This window comes from Balaenoptera physalus (genome assembly GCF_965194825.1).
Source record: "Balaenoptera physalus genome assembly, chromosome: 4".
Taxonomy (NCBI): domain Eukaryota; kingdom Metazoa; phylum Chordata; class Mammalia; order Artiodactyla; family Balaenopteridae; genus Balaenoptera; species Balaenoptera physalus.
The window spans coordinates 119,150,615-119,178,588 of NC_138891.1; the positions used below are offsets into that span (position 1 = coordinate 119,150,615).

Here is a 27,974-nt window from a genome sequence, read left to right on the forward strand (position 1 = left end):
GGTGTGCTCTAGTGAGGTCCACCAAGTACACTGACGAAGATCGCCCAAATATATACATGTGACAAAGAGATGATGTATTTTTTTCAGCACTTAGATGCATCATAATGGAAACCCTCTTCCTACTTTGGAAGAAAGATACTCAACTTGTATGTTCTCTCTAGTTCCTTTCCTCCCATTGAATTTTATGACATATTATTTTAAATAAATGTAATGAAGTCATTCTGAAAGAGTAAATTGCTAATAAATAATAGGACTATGTGTTGCTAAATTTGAGAGAGAAATAAGATGATCCCTACCTTATCTCTTATTGACTTTAGAAAATGCTCTTTAGAAAATGCTCTTACACTTTATAAGACGTGCATCTATAAGAAGTACCACATCTATAAGAATGTATATTTTATTAGTCTTAATGTTGAGATAAAGAACTGCTTATAAAGTTTATTTAAAGGCCTTTATGACTTTGACTCAGGGAGGAAATTTCTAGTGGGCTTTTTCTTAATGTCTTCTTGTAGAATTAACATAGATATTAGAAAAAGATCGTCATTCTTTGTCTCAGGGATTACAAGTTGTAAAGAGGATGGAAACTTGGTCTCACTAGTGACACATCTTTGTTGCCATTGAGGAAAGATTCTACTTGAGAATGAAACCCACGTGAAATTCACCAATTCATAAATACAACTTATTACCACAAAATAAACTGTTGAATCATTCACTCATCCATTCACTCATAAATGTAAATTTAACATAAAAACAGAATTCAATGAATTAAGGCTGCATAAACACATGGGACCACTATGGCCGATTAAGATGTGACCATTTAACAAAATTTGATTGACTTTAAAATGAAATGTCAGATATGTGAATATTAGTTATAGATGTTAACTATTTAATGATAAAAAGTAGTTGTTGCCTTCTATAAGTTAGATGAAGCCTGATTCATAATTTACCAAACAATTGTACTGATTTCCACTTAAGTTTTAATGACATTTTAATATCAAGGACTTCAGAGGACTTAATGATTGATCAATGAAATAATCCAAGTAAATTCCTTAGCTCAGTGCCTAACACCAAGAAAGTACTCAGTGAATATTAGCTTATTTCTTCCTGTTTGGATTTTAGTATTTGCTTTTGCTAAACAGACTATTTATTTCATCACCCAAATTTACTGGGTATACACTGTCTCAAAGGTGAGATGCAGACACCATTAGGAAATCATTTCAGCTCCAGTGAACTCACAAATCACTTATTATAAACATCTTTATCAAGGGTTTTCTGAGTGTCAGCTATAGGAAATAAAAAGAGGAAATCTGCTCTTAAATAGCTTATGGTCTACAAAAGATATCTTTCACTTGTCCGACACTTTTTATCGTTTTTGTGTGCCTTAGCCTTTCATAAGTTCTGTAATTTGGAAGTTTTATTCTTTTTTATATTTTATAGATTAGCATTTTATGTGGTTTGTCCTATTTTCTAGTTGTATATGCGATAACTTATCTCTATATTTGAGTTGCTTTGGACAAGATATGGGATACTATTAGGATTTTTCACTGCCGAGATTCTGGTCATGTTATTCCCTATACTATGCAAAGGTCTGGTGATTAAGACCCATAGATAGACCATGAAAATATTAATAACTGTGGTTTATAAAAATGGCACTTCCAGAATAATTGGACCAAAATGCAGTATTTACATATGATTTCATTCCATCTAAAAAAAAAAGCCATCATTTAATTTCTTTTTTTTTTTAACATCTTTATTGGAGTATAATTGCTTTACAGTAGTGTGTTAGTTTCTGCTTTATAACAAAGTGAATCAGCTATACATATACATATATCCTCATATCTCCTCCCTCTTGCGTCTCCCTCCCACCCTCCCTATCCCACCCCTCTAGGTGGTCACAAAGCACCGAGCTGATCTCCCTGTGCTATGCGGCTGCTTCCCACTAGCTATCTATTTTACATTTGGTAGTGTATATATGTCCATGCCACTCTCTCACTTCGTCCCAGCTTACCCTTCCCCCTCCCCATGTCCTCAAGTCCATTCTCTACGTCTGTGTCTTTATTCTTGTCCTGCCCCTAGGTTCTTCAGAACCATTTTTTTTTTTTTAGATTCCATATGTATGTGTTAGCCTATGGTATTTGTTTTTCTCTTTCTGACTTACTTCACTCTGTATGACAGACTCTAGGTCCATCCACCTCAGTGGATAACTCAGTTATCCAAATAACTCAGTTTTGTTTCTTTTTATGGCTGAGTAATATTCCATTGTATATATGTGTCACATCTTCTTTATCCATTCATCTGTCGATGGACACTTCGGTTGTAAAAAAGCCATCATTTAATTTCTTAAAAAAAAAGTTAAACTGAATATAATGATATTGATCATGCAGAGTTTCATAAAGCAGCAATTACAATAATTAGTCAAAAGATCCAAACATTCTAATTGGGCTATTCTCTGGGAGTTAATAAAATATGCCGAATAAACTTGGACTTTTTAGACTTTTGCATCATAAATGCTACCATTGAACTTGAATAGTGAAACAGAAATAGAAGACCAAAATTTTAATACCACTTTTACCACTAGTTGTCTTTTGGGACTGAACCAGTCTCCTTTTCACTTTTAAAATTTACAACTGATTTATAAAATTAAAATGTAGGGAAAGATGATTTTAAAGTGATTTTCAGGTAAAAAAACCAGTGTATCATTAGATAGTTGGATATTTTTCCATCCCACAGGGGACTTTTTGAGTCAAGTTAGGAAAGACCTAGCATTAGTTTAGATCACTACATTAATCAGAGTCTTTCAGTAGCAAAAGATCATATCTCAGCTCCAACTAGTTGCAACAAAAAAGGAAGCTGTATGTACATCATCATCTCCTCCTCCTCCCCCTCCTCCCCCTCCTCTTCCCCCTCCCCCTCATCCTCCCCTCCTCATCCTTCTCCCCTCCCCCTCCCATCCTCCCCCTCCTCCCCTTCTCCTCCTCCTCTTCCTCCTCCTTGTTCTCCTCTTTCTCTTCCTCCTTCACTTGCTTCTCCTTTCCTCCTCCACCTGATTCTCTCTCCCTTTCCCTCTCAATCTGTCTCTCTCTCTCTCTTGCTCTCTTTTTCTCTATCTATCTCCAATGTGTTGACTTCATTCTCAGGCAGTTGACCTCATTCTCACATTCTGTCTGTCTGATAGCCAAGATGACCATTGGGAACTCTAGACATGCATCATACATCATTCCTAGAGCTTGTGACTCCAGGAGGAAAAAATAAAAAGGTTCTCTTCATCCCTACATCAATTTAATTTCCCTGAAAGGCTTGATTGGCTCTGTTTTGGAGTCACTTCTCTGTGCATTTGAGAGTTACTCAGATTGGACAGCCTGCGTAGGGAGGCGGTACAAGAGTCACCGAGCAAGATTAATGTCAATGGCAGAAGGTGAAAGAAATTCAGAGGAAAAACTGTAACAGGGCTTCCAACAACCACTACATATTTCTAAAGTGCTTAGCATAATAGTATGTTATAGGCTTCGGTCACATATGTTTATCTTGGTAAACTTAGTGGAGCTGGTCAACATATAGGCAATATTAAGTTTTTTAGCCCAAATGTGTTCTGTACAGCTTTGTAACTATAAAACATCTGCAGCAGCAAATCTCAATCTTGAGTATCTTGGAGATTAATTACATTTTATTAGCATTTTTCATGATCATTTAATATTTGGCATACATCAGGAAGTCAATATTTGGACTCATTTAGGAATTTGTCATTTTAAAAATGATTTAGGATTATTAAAAATGGGAGATTGGTATAAAAGGGATGGTGATTATATTTTGTAATCTGGTGTCTATCTCAGCCACCATATGTTTAGGCCATTCTGTTACAGCAAATTTTATATCCTTTACACTTTTACCTCTAATATTATAATATTAGGGAGCTTTATGTTGCTGATTCTTGAAGGTATTTTATTTTGGTTTATGAGTTGGTTTCTTCCTCTTTTACTGTCTTTAAAGATACATATATATGTATATGTATGTGTATCTATATAAAACATTCTAATTGTATAAAATCAGTACAATGGCTATAATTTTATACAGATATATTTGTATATATAGTTATATATGCCTTCATATAATACACATATATATAACTACATCTTTACATAAGTATAACCATTATGTGATTTTATATAATTTGAATGTCAGATCCTTATCCTTTTCAGCACTATTTTTTATCATGGTATGACCTGGACAATTTTAAACATTTTACTACCACGAACTACTATTTAGGGATCTTCTTCAATGAGAAAAAGATTAATTTGCTATGAATAATGATTCTCATGCAAAACATTTTGGGTTTTTGTGATACAGATGAGCAATGCTATAAATATAATTTAGGAAGTTTGAAAATTGATTTTAACATTCACAAGTTTTCTTCCTAATTAATCAAATTACAAAAGTATGCTGTGGTTTCCAGTATATTAAAATAAGTTGTCATATTTGGAATATTCATTTATGCTCCGTGTTTCTAAATGTCTGAAATATAGATTGCCATAAATAATGTTTATTATTTATTCTGTGGAAGTATGATACCTACTTCCTCCCACAATTCTTGTTTATTTCCCACAAAGTAAATCTTCCAGATTGTATTTTATCTTTATCTTATCACGATACAGAAAAAAAGGTTTAGGTTTTAGTTAAACCTTGCTGATTGGTTAAGAAAAGGACGATTGTCATCGGCAGCCTTTCCAGACACTGGACTGTGGCTCCAGACAGTCAGCTGGTACTACCGCTTTGTCTCAACTATAAATCAGTCTTGTAATGGCCAAGGCTGACACGCTGACATTTTCAAGAAGAGTAGAAGACCTGATTTGACTGGAAATCAATTTATTTCACAAATCTTTGGTTGCTACTCCGAGCCTTTTCTTCTTGTGTCTTCTTGAGACTTATTTGGGATTTTTTTCATGATCATCAGAGGATTATTTGAGTTGTTATATATTTTTTAGCTGTATAAACCATAGTCTTACTTCCTTATTCAATCTCAAGGTGAAAACTTGATTTTTTTAAATTTTATATAAGAAAAATAATCACCGATAAACCAGATTTTATTTTAACCACGATGTATTGATAGTTTAAAAATGTGGCAGTAACAACAATTGCCATTAGTTTTGCAGAATTTTTGTAAAGTGTTCTGTGATTTAAAAATATAAGCTGTGTCCCCTGCATTGGCAGGCAGATTCTTAACCACTGTGCCACCAGGGTTTGAGCCCTTGTCCTGGAAGATCCCACGTGCCGCGGAGCAACTAAGCCATTGTGCCACAGCTACTGAGCCTGTGCTCTAGAGCCCGCAAGCCACAAGTACTGAGTCTGCATGCCACAACTACTGAAGCCCTCGCGCCTAGAGCCCGTGCTCCACAACAAGAGAAGCCACTACAATAAGAAGCCCACGAACGGCAACCAAGAGTAGCCCCTGCTCACCACAACTAGAGTAATCCCATGTGCAGCAACGAAGACCCAACACAGCCAAAAATAAATAAATTAATTAATTAAAAAAAAAACAAGCTGTGTACACACATACCCAGATTAACCTTTGATTATCTAATAATACATAATGTCATTTATGGAGTGATTTTGAACTTCAATTATAAGAGGGTCTCAAGCCTAGAATGCTCTGAAAAGTATTTGATTTATACTTTTATATTCTTGCACATAAAAAGTAGGTTTAAGGATTATAAAGTCAGTGAGGAATAGCATGCATTTAATTGTATTACATGGGTCAAGCATTAAATTCTGCCTCAATATTTTTGACCGAGTGGCATAGAAAAAATTCCACATTTGACTAGTGTGAAAAGTAGTTCTATATAGATCTTTTAGGAACTTGTCATTGAATGTTAAAATTTTTTTTAAAATTAATTATGCTGTTATGTCTTCCACCTTTAGGAGAACACTGCAATTTCTTTAAAACCACAGAGGGGGAGAAACTTGTACTTCCTTAGTACTTTTGCTTGCTCCTTCAACAAGATTGATTTAAACTCAATGAAACCTTAGATCTTTTAAACACAATTATTAATTGAGAATCTGAGCATCACCCCTCTCTCTTGTCAAGTATGGAAAACTTACCACAATGCCTGGCAGTGATTTCTCTTTATCATCTTCATTATTAGTCATCAATTCTGTTCCAAATCTCACTTCTAAACAAGAATATTCTTTGATTGCTAAATTCATTATTTTGTAATGCTTCATGAACAAGTACAGTTGTAGACAGTTGAGGAGACTTTCAACCCTTAAATCTTTTTATCCACCCTTCTACTCATCCATCCATTCATTCATAATCTATACAAAACAAGACCCTACGCTAAGTATGTGTAAAATACAAAATGAGATTAGAATTCCTTCTTCACAAGATATTATGTTCTTATGCGAAAATAAGAAAAACTAAAAAAAAAAGTTATCAAGTCAGAAAGTGACAGATCCAGAAGGAATATATAAACACAATGTTTTGGGTTTGGAGAGGAAGTATTTATGTTGGTTGTTGAGAATCAAGGAAGATTCCCTAGAGGAGGCTGTGTTTAGCTAGCCTGTGATAGATAGGATTTCTGGAGGAAATAATGGCTGGATTTTGGGAAGAATATGCTGCATGTGCAAATGTGTAGATGCAAGAAAGATGGGCTGTGGTTGGCATTCAATTTTTTTTGGAAGATTTGGTGCATTTTTATAAAATGCCTATTGAAGTGTAAGCTGAAGTCAGTTTAAGGAGGCCCCACAATGGTCACAGGGGCTCTTCTGGTAATTGTGTAGTTTTACAGTGTGGCAGGCACTGGGAATCCTTTAAAGATTTGGGGGAAGATGCAAGATTAATCCAAAGTCAGTGTAACTTAAGACCTCAACCCAAGGGACATAACAGAACTACTCAGAAAGACTTATGAAGATACACCATTCTTCCTACCCTGTACTTTCTGACTCAGTATGTTAGAAGTTGAGCCCATGCAGTTGCATTTTGTAAAAGCTCCTAGATGATTAACTCCCCAATTGATAAAGAGTTGGGTAGAGAATGTTAAACTGTGAAGAATCAGGGATAATTAGACATAGGAAGAAACAAAAAAGGAGATCTAAACCAAGGATTCCTAATCTGAGGTCTCATGTTCCCATGAGATTATAAGATTATGTGAAATATTTTGAGTGGAAATTCATTTTTTTTGGGAAAACAATCCTAGTGTTTATAAGACTCTGAATGGAGACTAAAATCACTCCAAAATTAAGAACCACTAGGAATACTTAGTGTGAAAAGGAGAAGGTAAATATGAGAAATCATGACTATATAATTAAGACAATTTCATAACCTAGTATATTGCATGGGGATAAAAATTATGGCAGGTAAGAAAGGAGTAGAAAGTGACAATAAATTTTTCCTCCTTTTGACACTAGAAGAATAAGAATGATGATAATCCTTCTGTGAATCAGCATCAGATCCCCCCTGGCTCCTATTTCAGTTAATAGAACTTTGATACCATGCATGTTGGATTCATGGTGTGAATGTGACTCCCAAAGGTAAGATATCAAACAAGTAATGAAAATTTTGGAGGTGATTACACAGCTTTGAAAATCATTTTTATGGAAAGCTGGTCAGGAATCTAGGCTTCTTCTATCCTGTTTCTCTCTTTGACTGACTTTCATTTCTCAGGTAATCTCAAAATGACCATTGAAGCTACACCATGTTGTTTTTTGGTCAGTAGGAATAAGAAGAGAAAAATAAGGACACTACACTTTCTCTTAAAGAAAATTTCTGGAATTCTTATACATACCTTCCCCCATGCCCTTAGAACTTAGTCAGCAGGTACACAAAGCTTTTGGGAAATGGGTGCATGGAAATGTAGACTTTCTTCTGAGTAGTCATTCATCCAGCTAAAACTCAGAGGAAAGAGAGGAGAATAGATAGTGCAGAAAACTAGCAATCTCTGTCATAGTATCTCACTAATAATTTTTAAGCATTCAATAACTAATGAACAAAACCATAATATAGAGACATTTTATCTCAACCTTCAGCCTATATAAATATGTTGATTGGAAATAGGTAGAAATTTCTTTGTAACGTATTTATGATAACATATCTCATTTCAAACTCCTGTCTTCCTCAAGTGCTTCATATCCTGAAAAATCCTGGAATTCTTCTGTATGCAACTGGAAAGATAACATTACTGATTAAAAATAGAGTAACTACAAATGGAGTAACCTACCTATCCAATGTTATTAAACCTAGTCTCAATCCATCTTAAGCTAATTCAAGATATTTTCACATTAGTCCAAAGACAACTAGCTTATTTACAAAATAAATTAAACTTTTCCTGCACAATAACAAGTGTTCATTTTATAAAATTAGAAATTCCAGACAAATAGAAAAAATATATATATATGTATGTATGTATGCATACATATATTAATCTCATCACTCAAAATAACTCCTGTTATCATATAGTATATAATCATACTTCTCTCTCTCCCTCTTTGTCTCTCTCTCGCTCATTCACACACACACATACACTGAATATCTTCATAAATATTTGTAACTTGCTTTTTAATTGTTAAAAACCAAATGAACACTTCCCCACATATTATCATTTTAGCATATGCTCATTATGTTATTGTTTGAGTATAATACAGTTTATTTAACTTGTGCATTCATAGGTGTAAACTGAGTTTCTTTCCATCCTTTTTTTCCCAATATAAATAGTATTCTGATGATAAATACACATTTATATAATTATTCCATTGATATATTAATTGGGACAGATGATAATGGCCTGAATAAAGGTGGTGGCAGTGGAAGAGGAGAGACAAGGAGGGAACAGAGAAGTGTTTAGAAGATAGAATTGGCAGAACCAAGTGATTAACTGCATGTGGAATGATATCTGGAAATGTTTAACCAAAGTTATTACTTTCCCAATTTATGTTTGTTGCTTTATTTTTCTATACTTATTTGATCAATGACATATACTTCTTTAGTAGAAGGGCAAACACAGTCAAGGACAGCGTCAACAGAAGATTTAAAGTGCTTAGTAGATTATTTTTTAAACTTTACAGCAAGTACAATAAGCTCAAAATGGACTGTTCTGATTTGGAAGAGCTAGGCTCTTGGAGAGGGAAATGGTTTTATTTTTCATTCTTAAAGGGCTTGGTTAGAAGTATTAACCTGATGCTAGAGATCTGGATCATAGAATTTATAAAAGTTAACCCTACACGAGAGAAGGGTTCAGGATATGAGTTAGAAGTAGTTGGAAGTGGGTGACAGATTCCTGTTGGATGAGTATAAAGACATAAGGGCCAGAGGGATTCTGAGCCCTGCCACCTTGAACCCTCCTGGGGTCGGGGGGCAGCTTTGTAGATGCTTATAAGAATGGCAGCAGGGGAGAACTAGAGGGAGTCTGAACTAGCATCCTAGCCCTCTCACCCTAAACCCATCACCTTCTCCCAAGAAAGCCCTTCAGCAGGGCACGGGAGAGATCTGGAGAAGTTTCCTTGTCTTCAAGAGGCATCAGGGAGATAGCTGAAAACAGATGGAGGATGCTGTGGAGTTTCAGAAGATCCACAACAACAGCTAGAACCAAGGAAAGAGGTTTACTCAGCAAGCTGGGCTCGTTGAGAGCAGCATTATATAAATAGTTTCACTGCTGAGGGAAGAATTTCATGAATTTTGCAAGGGTGAAAGACCAACACCCAAAAAAGACATATTAACAGAGGTTAGTGAGGACCAGAAAACAGAGGGTAGCCTTAGTGGGGAGAAAGTAAAAATCAGAGATGTGAAATGCCACCTTTATTACATACAAAATTCTCATATATTCTAGAATATTCTAGTCCATTTTAAAATGGTAAATTCAATAATGATAACTATATTTCTAGATTTTCTTTTCCATTCCCTTTCTAGTGAGTGAATTAAGAACCTTTGGAAATTGGAACCTTTTTCATGTAGTTTATCCAAGGTTTAGCATAGGATGTAGTCTTTTTCAAGTTTCTTTCACGACTTTGTTTTTTCTTATTTTGTCTCGGTCCTTGTCAGATAGGCTCGTTCATTTATTCACTCAATCAACAAACACATTGAGTACCTTCCATATGGCAAGCAGATTATTCTAATCTGTAAATTTAGTTTTAAAGTGTAAACTTAGTTTCAGCTACAGTTTATTTTATTCTATTTGTTTAGTGTTAATTGAACATACCCATTCCTTTGTGCTGGATGGAGCATGTGCTTCACAAAATTCTTACCTGTGGGTGGACATTAGGATTATAGTTAAAAAGAAACAAAAGTGCACAAAAGCACACTTACCCACAAAAATTTAGGGAATGTTGATGATGCTAAAGAAAATATGCCATGGAATAGTTGAGAATGTGCTATGTAAAATCATGGCACATCTCTTCAAAATCATTGGCTAAAAGAACATCATGAGAAAAACAGTATTATTTCTTTGTTAGTCCTTCCAATATCCTTCCTGGCAATTCAGGTGGAACAGAATCCAGTGAAATCTGGTGGTTTGCGTCATTATTAAGCTCATATCTGCAAGCTAATCATGTGTGATAAGATTAAAATGTAAAAGCATTTGAATCAATAGCTCTTTCAGATGCTTTTCTGATAAAATTGCTTCATTTTCTTTTCCAACTAATTAATTCATGTAAGTGGAAAAATTAAGAGAAAAACTTATTCATATTATGAGTAACAGGATCCAAACAGTTTATTGGACTATATTGTTGGCATCTTTGCAACCCATAAAAAACTCTTTAATAATCAGGTCTCAGAAACATCTGTCTTAGGAAGGGGTATACACTCTGACTTCTATTTACTTGAAAAGGAATTAACCTAAGGTCAGGAGCAGAGGTTAGGTTACTTCTACCTGGAAGTTAATCAGAAAATTCATTTTGCCCTTTGATGTTGCTTGTCTGCACACTGCAACCCCACTACTACCACCTTTATCTTCTTAAAATCCTAAAGCTCCCTTTCATGCATTGTGGCAGTGTAAAGGAATTTAAAGTTATGGATTTCTATATTTATGTAATTATATACTGAAAATATAATAGGATACGGTAAAATGTTTTTAAAAGATGTGACACCTTAAAGGAAATTCACAGACATCATAGGTGACTCTAATATACTGGCAAATTTCAAGCTACGTTCTTAGTCATATTTCTGCTAGAAGAAACCTACTTTCTATTTTGTGTTTTCTGATTTGCATGACTGCAAAGTTATTCATGCATATGAAAAGGATATTATTCATCTCCAGATCCCTTCCTCTCCGTATTCCAAACCCAGTGTGTTTATGAGTTATACATAAACACTGCTATATCTGTATATTTATGCATGTATATCTATGTGATTCAAATTTGGTATCACAACTGGATAGCGAACCCAAGTGATAACATTATGTACTAGACGTGTCTTATTACATCATTAATGGCATATCAAAATTGTCAAATATGTTGAAATCCAATAATTGTAACTGACAAGCTTTAGCATGATTTGTCTCCATTGGGAAAGATTGAAAGAGAGAGAGAAAAGAATGTACTTCTGTATTCCCCCTCTAAGTGCATATGACTATATGGTAAGCTCTTATTCTGCAAATATTTTTAGTGAGATGCTGTTTTCACTGTATTCATGGTAACTGGCCAGTGAAGGTTATGTGTGTGTAAGCCTTATCATCTCCTAAATTCAGAAATCCAGTGCTGTTCCAGAAAGAACTACAAAGTTAAACTGGCAAGAAGAAAAATGACCAACCTGGCAGGGCTTATCTCCCTCTAATGTATGATTCTTCTTAACTCAATATTCTAGGAAATTTTCACCTGAAAGTTTAGAGTTCACAGAGAAAAACTATTTCTCTTCTACTCTCTAGTTCTATTTCTACCCCTTAGAAAAGCAAATAGTATTGCTTAATTCCAAAAAGTTTTCTCTCAAAAATATCTTGGCATTTGGCAATAGGAGAAAAAGAGGGTGACAATGAATTTCATGGACACAGAATCATTCATTACAATGATGCGTTATTCAAGAATCCCCACCCTTTGTGTTCTGCTTTATCTTTATTTGGGGATGACATGGAGGAGGAGAAAAGGGAAGCTTATGTTTTCTCTTTAAAATTAATTCGCAGGTAGCCATTTACTAGTGGATTATTTTAAGCCTAGAGGATGTTATAATTGCATTTTTCTTTTCAGTAATTGTGGCAGGTATTCAAGTGAATAGACAGTGGTAGGCATGTATAGAATAACCTGGTTTTCTAGACAGACCCACATGTCCGAGATCAAACGGCTACAGCACATTTAGGGTTACAGTCTCCTTCCCTTCCTCCTCATTCTCAACGGCAGTGGAGCTTTTTCCAGCGTTGCCATGGTAACACTATATCTGGCTGCTAGCTCTGTCGTAAGTTATTGAACTGAGACTGGCTTTTGGTTTAGCAGATAATTAGGTTCTGTCTCACAGGTTCATTTTCCTGTGACTGGGACGTGAATATGACCTACAGCTGGCCTCAATTTCAGTGTCACAGACAAAACTTTAACCCTTCCGGAGCTCCCAAGTCACTCTCCTAAGCCTTGCTTGTGAAGTGGAGGGAGTCCACTGCAGCCCACCTATACCTCAGAGAGGATTACCAAGCCCCATTTTATTTTTTATCTTCATCATAGCACTAAGGAAAATATGATCAAGATTGTACACCTAGGGCATTTTCAAAATTAAAAATATATCAACAATATGGTATATGTACTTATGTCTTTTACGTATAACATGTAGTATATAGAACTTTCCCATGTCATTATCATTTCCCTGCTTCTTTAATAATTTTTTAAGTTTCATTGAAGTGTCTTGTGTTGCAGTTTGGATTCCACAGTACTTAGATGTCAAAAACACCATTTTCAGGAATATTATCTTGGTACACTTATTCTCAGCTTCCAGAACCGTCTGCCAGTTGGTTCATGCCCCTCCCTCTCCTTTTTATAAACCCTAGATTTTTGCTGACATTGAAAGGTTCCTTTGGAGTCACAAGCAGGTCCGTGCTACAGGGAACAACGCCATCACTGCTAAAATGCCCAAATGTTCACTCAAGGCTTGACTCTTGCTGGTTTGGAAAATCAGCAAAGATCTGCCCTTTGTTTAGGACAAAGAAAGAAACATAACTTTGAGAACAGATATTGAATTTACAAAACCCACAGCAACACGGAGACCTGTACGGTTAATATGAGAGAGTATGTCTTTCTATATCAACGATAAAAAAGACCTTCAAAGAAATCTGTTTGAAAAATTTACTGTATTTAATCAAAACCTTCCCATGGAAAGGTAAGAAAGGAACAAGGGAGAGCTGAGACCACCATAATTAAAACATGAATTAAGGAAATTCTTTAGCTTAATTGTCTGGAGAATCACATAGCTATGTCAATAGATATAGGAAAGACTTGGAAGACTCAACAGTTGGACATTGAAACTAGGATGTGTGTGTGTGTGTGTGCATGTGTACCACATAGACTATATTGTTTTAATCCATTCCTTCCATTCTCAGACTCTAGATGAGAAGAGCATCTTGAATGGCAGCAGCCTCAGATGTCCTGAGTGAGAGCAGCCATGGGCCCAGCAGGGTCCCATGAATTCAGAGAACTTAGTGGAGGAGATTGAGGTCAGGGTGGCGGGGGGTTGGTGGGGGGAGTTTGTATGAAGTAAGGAAAACAGCTGATGTGTGAGAAACCCAGTTATTGGCAGCTATTTTCCACTAAACTGAGTTTCGTTTAACTTTAAATCTCAAGTATATAGCACTTGTTTTCTTATTAATGATCAATATGTTTGTTGAGTGAATGTATGAATTCTTCCCCACTCTCTATTCTATGCAGTAAGAATTAAATTGACACTCAATTATAAAGAGGACTTAGGAATTCTACATGCATTTTCAATCCAAAATCCTTTTAACTGTCTTCTCATGGTTTCTAGTAACCCCTAAGCCCTACACATACAGGTCATCTCTTGCCTGCACGATTGCAATAGCCTTGTAACTGCTCTTCTTCCCTCTTATTACCTACTGTAGTCTCCACTATACACAAAAGATAGGGCATTCATCTAAAATGCATATCAGTCAAAGTCAGCACCCTCCTTCCACCTTCCCAGTGGTTTTCCATGTAATTAGAACAGTGTACACAATCCTTACTGTGCTTACAAGGTCCTATATGACCTTGCCCTTGCCTACCTTGCTGACAGCATCACTCCCCTGTTTTCACTCTCCACCTTGCCTTTCCTCAGCCAGCTGAGCACATGCCCACTGGAGAGTCTTAGACTTTACTGTCCCCTCTGCCAGGAACACATGACTCATTCCTTTACTTTTATTCTGGTCTCTCTGCACAAATGTCACCTCCTTAAAGGTGCTTTCCCTAAACATCTCAAAAAGTATTTCATTCATTGTCCATTACCTTTCTTGCTTTAAGTTTTCTACATAGTGCTTATCACTTCTTGATAGGATATTAGACAACAAGCAAATAAGTGCATGCCTTTCCCGCTAAAGTATAAGCTCTTTATGGGCAGGAGCTTTGATTATTCATGAGTATCCCTTTAATGCTTAAGAACCTAGTAGGCTGGACCCTAGTAGGCTGGACCCTAGTAGATTTTAATAAATATTTGTTGAATGAATAAGTGAATGAATGATTGAATAAAGAGATCCAGGTAGAGGGTCTGGATATCCCAACCTATGTGAGGCCAGTAATGAGTGTTCCCAGCACAATGGATGAAATCTCATCCTACATGATGAAATTTCTTGAGTAGATACAATAACATTGAGGGGCATAGCTTATATTTCTGCAACTCTCTTCATTAGATTGAGGTAAAACAAGGAAATGAAGCTTATTTCTACCTCATCCTTGCATGCATTAAACTCAAAGCATCATCCATATACCAAACCCACTTCACTCATGGAAGACCTCTTCTGTGAAGGATAGTAGATAGTTTTGGCTCTGTGGGCCATACAGTCTGTGTCACAACTTCTCAGCACTTCTGTTGAGGTGTGAAAGCAGCCACAGACAACACATAAACAAATGGGCGTGGCTGCATTCCAATAACATGTTACTTATTAGAACAGGGAATCAGCCACATTCAGCACACAGACGGTAGTTTGCTGACCCCTGATGTAGAGTCTTTCCCCAATTTCTCCTCCCACCAAGTTCTTGAGAGAATGCCCCAAGGACCATGGCTCTCTCACCTGATTCTTTCAAGAAATGAAACAACTTGGGGAATGGCTTCCCAGAGTGGGCAGAACACTACTGAGGCTGTTTTTTTTTCCTCTCTCCTTCTTTGCTCAATATCAGTCATTTCCTAACTTTAAACAGTCACTGCAGTAGCAATAACAATGATGTATTGGTAAATGTCTAATAGTTGTCTCTCTGGGGGAGAAAAAAAGATGTTTACTAATTTCTGTAGTGTAAATTCTCCCACCATGGCCATTTTAAACTACCAATATGATGTCACTTAACCTTGAAGTTGAAGAAAGCTGCACATAATAGTCTTCTGAATCAGTATGAGCTGGCTCCAGCGCACAGCGGGATACAATTTAAAAGCTGCAATAACTTTCCTCACCGCCACTGCAAAAATCTGTAGGACAGTGGTGGGCTTGATGGGTGCAACTGGCTGGATGATCTCTTGGAATGCCAATAAATAATGAAAAAGTATATAAATGTAATGCTGTATGTAAAGCCCTTAGATCGGTGTTTCGTTAAAATACATACTCAGTAAATGGTAGCTATTATCCTCTTAGTTTAAGTTTTTATAAGCATTAAAATTAAATGTTTAGCTACAGACTCAATCCAATTTGAATGCCTTTGTGTTAATAAGGCCTCTTAACGTGGAAACAACAAAGATAAAGGAATTTTATGTAGCTATTCATGATTCTGCCCAGCTCAAGGTTAAAATAGCAACAAAAATACTCCAACCGGAATAAAAGAAGTCTCCACTTGACTGCAGATCTTCATAACACTTCACAAGGGTCAAGCTGTGTTATTTTCCTTCAGTGTTGAACAAAAAGCATCTTAGGAGCATAGTTCAATTACTGATTGAATAGTGGGTTCAATTTGACTGTAATTCTAACAAATATACTCCGATGAGTTCAAGACCAGGGCTGGGCCAACAAAAGCTAAAGTTTTCACTCAAGCTTTGAGGCAAATGCTCAGATTAAATTAGTAACATGGATGTCTTATAGTGTTGGGCTACTAACAATACTCCTCAGGACCAGTTAGACAATGCTAGTAGAATAACAGGCAAAATATTGACAACGGTTTGAATGACCAGACACCAAAATGGACATCAATCTAAAAGAAATTACTGAAAAAAAAAATATAGACTCTGAAAGAGATGAATACACAGCTTAGGTTTAATCACTCAGTATTTAGGAGAAAAGGCTAATATATGCTGTTTTAAATACCATAAAAGTGCTTTTTAAATTATTTACCTTCTAGTATCCTTTGTGCATGCTCTTCAATCTATAAAGTTTTCCGTACTTGTATAAAAATATGACTAAGTGTTTGGTCTGTGAAATTAGGTAAGAATGAGAGTGTTCCTTTCAACCTTTTAGCTAATCTTAATCTTTTTCTCTGTGCTTCTATTAGCACATAATTCAAATATATTGGTTTTGTGGTAGTTATCCTCTTCTGATTCTTGACGGCCCTTTGTTCTAGAAGATACAGTTTAACAATGGAATACCTCAAACCAAACCCTGGTCAGAAGCCCCCCAATCCCCAAATATTACTGAATGAGTTGTATTTTCTGTTTCAGTAAACTCTTCCATATGTATTTTTTGCTACATTTTCTTTTGGTTTTCTGCTCATTCTAATATTAATGAAAATATATTTTAGGTAATCAGCTTTCTTTTAAAAAGAACTTCTATTATGGAAAATTCCAAAGGTATACAAATTAGAGAGAATAGCATAATGAACCTCTAAATGCTCATCCCCCATAGAGGTTCAATTATTGAATGATTTATTAGAGAGGAGGGGGAAAATTGACATCTTTTTTCCAGCTGCATTGAGATACATTTAACATGTAACATTGTGTTGTATATGGTGAAATGATTATCACAATAAGGTTAGTTTAACACATCCATCACCTCACATAGTTAAATAGTTACCGTTTTTTGTGGGAAGAACATTTAAGATCTACTCCCAGCAAATTTCAGGTGTTCGATATAGTGTTGTCGACTGCAGTCACCATGCTGTACTTTACATCTCCAGAACTCATTCATCTTATAACTGGCAATTTGTACCCTTTGATCATCATCACTCATTTCCCCAACTCCCCAGCTCCTGGCCACCATCAACCTACAATTTGTTTCTATAGGTTCGTTTTTGATTTAGATTCCATATATAAGTGAGATCATATAGTATTTGTCTTTCTCTATCTGACTTACTTCATTTTGCACAGTGCCCTCAAGGTTCACCCAGGTTGTCACAAACGACAGGATTCCTTATTTTTTATGGCTGAATAATATTCCACTATATTATATATACATATATTATGTATACACACACAAACATATACATGCACACCACATTTCCTTTATCCATTTATCCATCAGTGGATACTTAGGTTGTTTCCATGTTTTGGCTATTTGTAAATAATGCTGCAATGAACATGGGGCTGCAGATATCTCTTTGAGATAATGATTTCACTTTCTTTGGATATACACCCAACTATTCAACTTTTATCAATGTATGGCCAATCTGGTTTCATCTGTACCCACCATTCACTCATTTCTAATTTCCTGGATTATTCTGAAGCAAGCTCATCCATCATATAATAGGCAGGCATTTATAAATATTTCAGTATGTGTCTCTAAAAGTAGAGCACTGCCTTTTTTAAAGCACAGTATCACTATTACGCTACAAATATTTACAATAGTTCCCTAATATCATCAAATATCCCATAAGTGTACGAAGTTTCCTGATTGTCTCATTTTTTAAACGTTAATTTGTTTGAATGAGGATGCAGACATGGGCTACTCATGGCATTTTGTTGACATGTGTCCAAAGTCTCTTTCAATATATAAGTTCCTCTACTTTCAGTTCTTTGCAATTTATTTGTTGATGAAACAGAATCAGTTACCCTTTAGTGTCTTTCTCATTCTGGATTTTGCTGATTTCATCCCTAAAGTGTCATTAGTCATGTTCTTCTTTACTGGTGTTTCCTGTAAACCAAGTGCTTCACTGAAATGCTACATTCAGATTCTTTTCCTTTTTTTTAATAAGATTTGTTTGCAAATGGTATTGTATCCATCCCACCAGGAGGCACATAGAAAACCTGTCTTTATTGTGACTAAGTGGGAGGAAGTTTGTGATTTTCTAAGTATTTAATTATGGTTGCATCATCCAGGAATCAAATATTTCAAACTCATATGTTAGAATTTAATATAACATTATTTTATGATATTTCAAAAAGAGTACCTTAATCTCCAGGGATTCCATCAACTGAGCAGGTTTGAGCACCTTTACCCTAGTGAATATCAAACTATGGATTATTCCACTTGTATGTCTGAAATTGGATTAAATTCTGGAGAAATTCCAGGGGAAGTAGCCTTGAACAAACACAAGGTACATATGTAGACCTTCTTCAATATAAAATAATTCTAGTTCATTCTCAGAAAGGAATGAGGAATATTGCATTAGAACTAGACTTTTGTGGTGACCTTTAACTTTATAAGAAATTTAGAGAAGATCAGTATGGGCTAAATTACAGGGACAATTCAAAGCATCAGAACTGTCTTGTGGTGGAGCACGTGAACCATTCTAGCCTGCTCCAAGAGGATGGTACAACTCTGTCACGATCCTGAGGAGTGCAGAGTTGAGATAAAAATGTGAAGACGTTATATGAAGTGTTAATTGTCATTTAAAAACAGAAGTATGTGTGTATTCTTGGGAATACAAATAAAAGCATGTGACTGTTTATGGACTTTCAGAAATGTATGGCTTTTTAAATAGCCACCTCTGTGGTTGTCTTTTTGATTCCTCTTATGAAAAAAAACTGGAAAATTAGATAGAGTTAATTTATAGTTAGCTCATTATTGACAGTGCTTTAATCTCATATTCCTTGCCAGATATGAAGAGGATATATCTTTCCTTTATATATTTATTGGGGATAAGTTATAGCTAGTTTTCCATTGGTATGGATGCTTTGAGTTCAAAGCTATGCTATCACATATAAAATACTCCAATTTTTCAATAATACACCACTAAAATTAGACCCATATTCTATTTTGAAGCTGGGAGAAAATCTTACTTAGACTCTGAGAACTGGATTACATTAATGAATTTTCTTCAAGTTCTAAGGTTCCCTGAATCTATTTTAATTCCATGTCAAGAATTAGAGAGATTTTTCCAAGAAGTTATATAAATTTACAAAATGAAATATGGGAGTCTATGACCCACTTCTTAAACTTCTATTCTTCCTACTGCTTTTGCCCCCAAAGTAAGAAAAGAGACATATTGCTTTGTTATATCATTGTTACCAATTTTTAAAAGAATTTTCTGTTTTAATTAAGATACTTAATCTAATATATAATTTTTAAATTATTATTTTATATCATATCTTACTTATCACAGTTAGGAACCTGGAGCAGTCTGAGCCTTTAGAAGAAAACAATGATGTTATTGTGAAAATAGGCAAGGATAGCCCGAGGCAACCCCAAACTTATAGGGTCTACAGAGCAATAGCAATAAGATATTCTGAGCTACGTTGGACCAGGGATTATTACACTTCTCATATGGCCGGATTCTTATTATTTTATTTTATATTTCATAACATTATCAGGTCCATGAAATTAGCTCCCTTTAGTAAAGTGCTTTTGTGTTGCTTGTTCTGACAACGCTTTGTGCTGATCAGAATATTAACAGAAATGTGTGAAATGTAATATTCCTTATATCAAGGAACAAGTTAGTTTCTATTTGTTCAATAAAACCCATACTCTGAGAGTTTTACTCAAGAACCTAAAATTCAGTTGAGTGTAAAGAAATGGCAATTACTCATGAAACCTCAGGAGGCATTTTTCATAAGCTGTGGATGTGACATTTATTGGGATATCATAATGTGAAAAAATGTTTCATGAAATGCAAGTAAATATATTTTGCATTAAATTAAATTGTTGTTAAGTGTGTAGTTTATGTTCTTGTGTGACAGTTTTACATTTTGTTTATATTCACTTATGATTCATTTGAAAAAAGCTTTTCTGGAGTTTGATTCATTTGCAACCGAATATCAGTTCTTGTGGTACATCACTAAAATTCTGTATTGGTGATGATAGAAATGTTTTTCAGAAAAAAGATAATTTCCATTAATATTTAAAAGTGAGTAGTCCTTAATTTATCCTGATAATGACAGAAACTTATATGGGAAGATTGAGTCAGCACTTTATAAATTTAAATGTTCTATCCTAGGGCATTCTTTTTTTTCTGGTATTTTTAAGCAAAACAAAATTAACAGGTTTTGTAAGAGCCAAATTGAAGAACTTGCCCTATTAAATATGTAATCTTGGTTCAATTAGTTGCTATTTTGAAGAAATATAGACCATAAAATGGCAGAATCTTAGAGTTTGAAGGTGTCTTAAAAATTACCCACTGTTGTCTGAGGCCAGAATCCCTTAATAATCCATCTGGCTTATAGCACTCTACAGTGGGAATTAACATATTCAAAGGTAGAGAGTTTACTGCTTTCATAGGCAGTTAAAGATATCTTTGGATAGATCTAATTTTTAGAAAGTTCTTTCCTACACTGAGCCAAATATTTTCTAACAATATCAAATATGTCTACATGACAATACTTTGAAAATTTAAGGTCATTTTTCATGCCCCTCCTCTTCACAAATTTTTAATATGCTATAATCCATCTTCAAGGATCTCTAAAATTATTGTATTATTGTTATACATCTACACAGAGTAAAGGGTATGGTCTTCCAGACTGGTATGATCTTCCAGTCTGCCCAAGATTTTATAGCTTAACTACAAGGAGTTAGGGGCCAACTACAAAGTTAAAGGGAAGAATCCACACAAGACCACCCTTCCTTCTGAAAGTTCAGGGTTTCTCAAACCTACCTTCAGGTTTGATAATTCACTAGAGCAGCTCACAGAAATAAATTAAATCTACTATACTTACAGTTTCAGTTATTACAGGGACATGGTACTGAAAATCAGCCAAAAGAAGAGACACACGCGGAGACTGGGAGGGTTCCACGTGAAAGCTTCCATTGTCCTTAGAATGTGTTTCCCTTCTAAGTAATGATGTGTGACAACACACATGATATATTGCCAACAGGAGAAGCTCATGTGAGCTTCAACATACACAGTTTTTATTGGGGCTTTATTATATATGCATGATTGATTGATTTATTTACCAGGTTGTCTAAAAGGTCCACCATGAATAATAGATACTTCTACCACTTGGGAATTTCCAAGGGTTCAGAGGTTACCTCCCAGGAGCCAGGTACAAAGGTCAGACCTCTCTTTAGGTAAGGCCAAATCCTTATCATGCAGTATCATTTACTATTTTCTTGGAGAAAAGACTTCAATTCCTTAATCTTACATAAAATATAGTTTTAGGAGCTCAACATATCTTGGTTGCATTTCTCTAGATAATCCCTAATTTATTAATGTCTTCCTTGGGGTCCCAGAAACTTTGGGTAACTGGTAACAAAATATATACCTCGTATCACCCCAAAAGCCTCCAAAGGTCTCCAAACCCATCTCTCTATGTTGAAGTATTTGATCCCTACTATAAAGTGTGAAATAATACTTTGGCCTTGAGGGTTCTGCAGACAAGGAGAATCCTGACATTTAACAGCCATTAGACCTTGTAAAAGTTATGTGTTCTTTCTGAGCTTCCATTTCTTCTTAGATACAAAGTTAATAATAATAATAATCTATATATTAAGGGAACTAAATGAGATCACATGTAAAATCTTTAATGTATCATAGGAGCTTAAGAACTATTAGTTCTCTTCTGGAAAAATTACTGTGTGGTGTGAATTTGTGTTTGAGAGGTATCTTATACAATGTTTGCCTACCACGTATTTTACACTAGATATATGCACACGTTATTAAAACAAAACAGAATTCATTCAATTCATCAAATATTTATCTAAGTCCAACCGAGAAGTGTAAAGTTTTATGCTAGTGACAGAGAGAAAAAAAGATAGTTTCTGCCTTCCTGGAGAGAGAACATTTTCATCAATATCTTTGATATAAGTAGACTGGGAAAGGTGTTGAATTAAGGGACATATCTCCTGCAATAATGGAAGTGCTAGAGAGAAAGAAATTCTGATTGCAGTTATTGGAGAATGCATCTCTAAGAAGGTGATATGTCATGGAAGGCCCAGAGCATTAGGAGGTCTTCGACAGCATTTTCTGGAATAGTGAATACCATTTTTCAGAATTTCTGAATAAAACTTACTTCGTAGAAAAGTGAATTTTATGCTCACTTCGTCAGCACATATGCCAAAAAAGAGAAAAAAAGAAAAGTGAATTTTGAGGCAAGATGTAAATAAATTTATCATGAATACAGGAACAAAATATAAATAAAATAATCTTATATCAGAAATGAGTTCTCTAAAATAAGTGGCAATCTTAGAAAAAATTTAGCTGAAAGCTTAATCTTTGTATTAAAAATATGTTATTGATCTTATTGGAATGTCAACAGATTGCTTCTGTACTTTGTACTTTTAAAACTCAGGAAACTTTACCCTGTTTCTGAAATTTATTCTGAAATTTATTAAGTCAGTTTTTGAATTCAAGGAAAATGTAGATTTTACCTGAGGCAGGCAGTTTATTTGAGAACTGTGAGAGAGTTAAGCATCATCAAACAATTCATTCAGCAAATATTCACTCTATGTATTCTGTGTGCCAGGCACTGTTCCAGGTTCTGTGGAAAACTGACAATAAACAAGTAAGTACATAGAATGTCAGATGGTATAAGTAACATCAAGAAAATTAAAGCAGTGGAATGGGTGATAGTTTTGGAGAAGAGAGGAATTTGCTCTTTTATAAGTCAGGAAAGACCTTTTGACAGAGATCTGAGCAGAGACAGTGTGGAAGCAAGTCAAAGTGATCTCCTGGGGTGAGGGTTCCACGCAGAAAAACAGCAAGAGCAAGGTGAGGTCAGAGCATGCGTGGAATTTCCCAGGAACAGCAAGGGCTCCAGCATGGCTGAGGAGAATGAGAGAGGGAGAAAGCAGTGCAGGTGGCTGTAACATCGGGCTTTGTAGACCATTGCAAAGACTCTGGATTTTATTACAAGTGCTATCTCCATAACCTGAACCATGCCTACCTCTTAAACCTTATATTCACTTCTTGTCTTTGTATTCCCTACACCGGTGCTGTCCAATATGGTAGCCACTAACCACATGTAGCTACTGAGCATTTGGAATGTGGCCAGTTTAAACGGACAGTATGAAAAAAAGTAAAATATCTCACGAATTTTTATATTGTTTAATAGGTTGAAATGAAAATATTTTGGATATATTGGCTTAAATAAAATAAAATAAACTTAATCTGTGTCTTTTCTTTTAATTAACATTTTTATTTTGAGATAATTCTAGATTTCATGCAGTTGAAGAAACAATACAGAGAAATCCTGTGTTCCCTTTACTCACTTTTACCCAATGGTGACATCTTGCAGATCTATTGTCACCATATCTATTGACAATGATACATCTTATTCAGATGTCCCTAATTTTAATTGTATTTATGTGTGTGTGTGTTTAGTTCTATGCAATTTTATCACATTTGTAAATACATATTTCCACCACCACATCGAGATTCAGAACAGTACCTTTATCTCAAAGATTCTTTGTGTTGTGCTTTTATAACCACAACTACCCCATTCCTGTGCTCCATCCCCCCCCCACCCCCCACCCCCGCCCTGGCCCTAACCTCTAGCAACCACTAGTTTGTTCTCCATTTCTGTAATTTTGGTGTGTCAAGAATGTTAAGTAAATGGAATCCTACAAGATATTTCTTTTGGGAATTGTTTTTATTCCCTTAGAATAATTCTCTGAAGGTTGATCCAAATTGTCACATACATCAATAGTTCATCCCTCTTTATTGCCAAGTAGCATTCCATGGTATGGAGGTACCACACTTTGTTTAACTACTCACCCATTGAGGCACGCTTGGATTGGTTCTAGTCTTTGCTATTATAAATAAAGCTGCCATAAACATTCCTGTGAATGTTTTTGTGTTAATGTACGTTGTAATTTATCTAGGGTAAACGCTTGAGTCCATCAGTCATATAGTATTTGCATATTTTGATTTATGAGAAGCTGTCAAATCATTTTTCCAGAGTACTGTACCAACCTCTTTTTACTTTTTGTTAACATGGCTACTAGAAAATTATCATATGTATGTGGCTCACATTTCTGTTGGACAGTGCTGCTCTGGTTCATCCTATATGCATTTCTTTCTATCTGGAGTGTGTTTTCATTATCCCTTCACAAATGCACATGAACTTCTATGGTATAGTAAAGAGAAGAATCTAAGACAAGATGGTCTGTGTTTGTATTTTGCATCAAACCCTTACTGACTCTATGATTTAAGATATTTAGTACCTTTCTTTCCTCTGTTCATTTGTGAATGGGATGACTGTAGTAGTACTGATTTCATTGGTTTGGTGTAGGATTGAGTGCATTAGCGCATGTGAAGTTATTTTCCGATGATACCCTTATGACCCGCTGTCCAAGAGCAGATTTAAATCCTAATATAGACTTCCACTGCAGTCAACATCCTCATTAAAATTGTAACTATATGATTATTTCATATCTTTCTCCATTACTATAAGGGAAGTGGCACTGTCTGATTCAGTGCTGTATCCTCAGAGTTAGCACAGAACTGGCCAAGAGAGGGCAGTTAATGTAACATTGTTGAATAAATGAGTGAATGAATGAATGAATGAATGAATGAATTTCCTTCAATGTAAACATTTAAGTAACTCATTTAAGTAACTCATGAGTTACTTAAAATATTTTATTTCATCTTAATTATTTTTAAAGTCATATTGTATTATTTGTGTTTCTCTGATTGAGAAGTCTTGGTCTCTATTTTAAGTTATATGAATAGTTTTTGCATGTGAATCCTCTATATTGTAGAATAAAAACTGTTCTGGGGTAGTGATAGAATTCGATGGTAAACATATTAAGCCTCATATGTATACTATAGTACTCTTTGATTGGTAGTTTTGCTTAAATTGTTCAGTTTAAGTAATCATTCCATTGTTATGCTGGGATTCCCTGAAGGTTGATGGAATTCATGTTACTTAACTGCTTTCTTTGGCGTTATGGGCCTTATGAACACTGATTCCCCTGAAGCATCAGTAGATGACATTGAGATAGAAGTCCCTCTTTACACTTCTGTAGATAATTTTATCTCAATATTTCAATTATTTAAGGCCTTAAATAGGTAAGTTCCATGACATTCTTAGGAAAGTCAGAGAAAACCATGGCTTAACATAGATGATTTTCATTACCTGCTCTCTGTTTAACCCAAACTCTGTACTAACTACCAAGAGCACATGCTTTTTTCATACACACACACACGCACACACACACACACACACACACACACACACACACTCACACAAATACAGTTTGTCAGTGATCCACCTTTATCTTCTCACCTACCAAGGGAGGTTACTATAGTAGAATGAACACTGACTTATGGTCACTTTGATCTATGGTGAGTGAGGCTCTTGCTATTAAAAAGACCAATTAACATGTTTGAAAAGACCAATTGACGTGTTTCATCCTTCATTTCATTTGCTAAGTAATGGGGATATGATGGGATCTACCAAGATCTCATTGCAGTGATAATTAAATACAAGGGTCCATCTATAGATCATGGACATATACATACACGTATATTTCCTCCGATTTTACCGTCTGCCCTCAACGGCAGCTATCATTAGACCAGCGTCACACCTTAGCATGCTGAGTATCAGAAATGCACTTTAACTTCACAGTTACATGACAAGGCTTTGCCATGAAATTATGATCCTTAACTCTAAACTAATCAGGAGAGGAATAAAATATCCCTTTTTCCCATCTAAATATTTGAGCTCAGATTTGTACTGAAGCATATCCAGGTGTAAAAGAAAGATTATGATGGTATTTGTTTCCTGGTTTAATGATTCTTGATGCTGAGTTGATTAAAATAATACAAAATAACAAAATTTGCTAATATTTATTGAGTGTTTATTTTGTGATTAGAACTATATTAAATAATTTACCAGATTATTTTTATTGAGATATAATTAACATATAACATTGTAAATATAAGTTTAAGGCGTACAACATGTTGATTTCATACATTTATATATTGCTATATGCTTTCCACCATAGCATTAGCTAACACCGCCAATGTGTCCCATGATCAGCATTTCTTTTCTGTGGTAAGAACCTTTAAGATCTAGTTTCTTAGCAACTTTGAAGTATATAATACAGTATTGTCAATATAACAACACAGGTAGTTACTATAATCATTCCTATTTTACACTTGGGCACACAGCCTAAGAGAGACTAAATTAGTGGCTCAAGGTCAGAGTGCTAGTAATTATTAAAGCTAGGATATGATTCTGTGTAATGTGAGGGTTCAAGCCTTTAACAGCAATGCATGTTGCCTCTTATTTCAATAATTTAAGTTGGTCATTTGGGTTAATAACAGAGAAAGTGATGCTCCCTTTGTTTTCATGTGCCTTATATTTTTCAACATATTTCATTCACATACAGTCTGATAAAATAATATCAGGTTCCCTTTCTCCTATGCCTTTACATTTATCGTGTTCCCATAGCCTTTATAAATAAAATTAAAAATAACAACAACAAGCCCTTGCCCAAAGTGAGTAAAAATTCTAGCTTCTCCCATCTTCTTATTGCAGCCCAAAGACTTTGACATCATAAATATCTATGTGCCAACAATATTGAATTTTCATCATCAGGTAACTCCAGTGTTATAGACATAAAAGTGTAACACCATATCTTTTTACAATCACTCCTCCTGCCACATTTTAATAGATCTATAGTTACCATCTGAAATAATATTAAATGGATTATTTTTTCTCCTTAAAATATTAAATCCTTATTTAAAGTTGACCATTTGTTTACATAGTGCACAGAAGTCTATGTTTGGAATTTGTTAGTCTTCTCTCTACTGTACATGTGCTCCACACGGCTATTTTTATGTGAAAATTGTTGCTTTATAGGACCACTTTGCCTCTATGTTGCTATTTTATTATTGCTATTCTCTTTAATTGGAATGCTCCTATTGTGTAACCAGGAAGAGTTCTTTCAACCCGGGAATATTTGCTTCAAATAGTATAGAAATGTTTGTTTGTCTCTTTCTTTATTATTGTCATTTTCCTAAAATATCAACTTTGACTAATAATTATATACAGGCTTTGTTCTTATCTGGGTGTCAACAGTAATTGGAATCCATATCCATAACCTACCTTGCAATCATGCTGCAAAAGGCCCAATAAATTCCTGCTGAGTGTGTTACTTGTTAAATTTAGTGCATTACATTCAGGGTAATGAATAAAAGCAGTGGGCCGTTACCTTCTGGCTGGCTGAGGAAGGCTGGAACAGCCAGACTCCCCTGAGGCTTTGAGCCAGCTTAAAACGGTGACAGGCAGAATCAAGGGAGTCCCAGAGCATCACAGTTTGTCTCCCTTAATTTCCTCTTCTGTAGAGACTCAGAAGGCTGCAGGAAGGTGAGGTCGTCTTAGCCGTTAATTCACCACACTTTCATAAGACGCTGCATGCTCTGGTTTCATTAACAAGCAAATACAGTTTAGATAGTTACATATTTACCCTCAGCAGAGAGATGAAAATACCACTGAACATATATTAGTAGCTATGCCTCCATGCAGTTTAGTTTGTGTATCTACATATGTCTTCTGTGTATTCATTTTTGTATGTTAAATATGCCCATAGGTATTTTAATATGAGTGAATAACCAATTAAGCAAGCTCCATAGAGATAATGTAC

General features: G+C 35.2%; 1 protein-coding gene across 2 annotated transcripts in view; it reads left to right on the plus strand.

Annotated features, from left to right (window-relative positions):
- The window catches only part of LOC309660105 (uncharacterized protein), a 224,422-nt gene that overhangs the window by 171,538 nt on the left and 24,910 nt on the right, over positions 1-27,974 (plus strand). For both annotated transcript variants that reach the window (XR_014263137.1, XM_082460655.1), the window contains one exon: positions 1-27,974. This exon is cut by the window's right edge and continues 3,474 nt beyond it. The gene's annotated coding sequence lies outside the window, so the exon portion shown is untranslated.